The sequence below is a fragment of the Convolutriloba macropyga genome, unplaced genomic scaffold (assembly GCF_964194025.1).
Source record: "Convolutriloba macropyga unplaced genomic scaffold, txConMacr16.3 SCAFFOLD_4156, whole genome shotgun sequence".
Classification (NCBI taxonomy): Eukaryota; Metazoa; Xenacoelomorpha; order Acoela; family Convolutidae; genus Convolutriloba; species Convolutriloba macropyga.
Genome location: NW_027452368.1, coordinates 19,918 through 21,059, shown reverse-complemented (window position 1 = coordinate 21,059; position 1,142 = coordinate 19,918). Strand labels below are relative to the sequence as shown.

Below are 1,142 nucleotides of genomic sequence, written 5' to 3'. Positions count from 1 at the left end.
TATCGCCTCGAGATCATTGAACAAAACTTGATTTTCACATGTTGCTGTTTCAGCTTCCGCTTACTAGAAACAACATAATACTAGTCTCATTAAGTTCCGTCTCTTTGCAATTTTCTTATGAAGAAAAATTCGCCATCACAATGACTCCAGCAGTTCTTGATCAAGGAATGCAATCATTGATCAGAATGCTATTATTTGAATCGGTTCTGCTTTAAGTGTTCCAATTTTATTGGAAGCACCAACAATAGAAACATCAATGTGTTCAATCGAGAGTTATATAACCCTGAATCGGACGCAGTCAACAGCCGAAGCCGAGACCGCCTTTTGCGTTAGAGAGGTCGGTAAACAAATCTTGCGATTCATACCGAATTAACACATATAGCTGTGCTCCTCTTCGTAAAGCGAGCCAAGTGATCCCCTGTTGAAGGATGTATTTGGACCAATCTAGTAGCATTTGGTTTCCAACAAGCTCTCCCAAGTTAGCTTACTTATTGGGCTTTTCAACCAATTCGGTTGGCTACAAGCATCATCAAAGTACTAGCCACAGTTTGATCGCAAAATTCTACGACTTTCACATGTTGATGTTTCGGCTTGCGCTTAGCCTACTATAAGCAACATAATACTAGTCATATCATAGAGCGTGATCAGCTTGTGACGTTCTCATGATGAAGTTTCACCAACAGTGTCTCACTTCGAGCTTAAATCCAGCTACTAGTAACTACACAGTACTGACTGCAACGATAACTTTTATCTATACCTTTCACATGCTGCGCTTTCGGCCAGGGCCTACTAACGTCAACATAATACTCGATATAAACTTTTGTTCATGATGCAGCTTCCCCATGCAGAAGTTTCGCCTTCAAATGCTCTCTTGGCCATATGACGTAAGAAAAGGTTACTAGTAACATCACAGTACTAGCCACAGTTTGATTGCAAAATTCTACGACTTTCACATGTTGATGTTTCGGCTTGCGCTTAGCCTACTAGAAGCAACATAATACTAGTCATATCATAGAGCGTGATCAGCTTGTGACGTTCTCATGATGAAGTTTCACCAACAGTGTCTCATTTCGAGCTTAAATCCAGCTACTAGTAACTACACAGTACTGACTGCAACGCTAACTTTTATCTATACCTTTCAC

At 40.5% G+C, this 1,142-nt stretch overlaps 1 pseudogene; it reads right to left on the bottom strand.

Moving 5' to 3' along the window:
* Positions 1-278: 278 nt before the first annotated feature.
* Positions 279-430, bottom strand: LOC142357424 (5.8S ribosomal RNA; annotated as a pseudogene).
* Between the last annotated feature and the right edge of the window lie 712 nt (positions 431-1,142).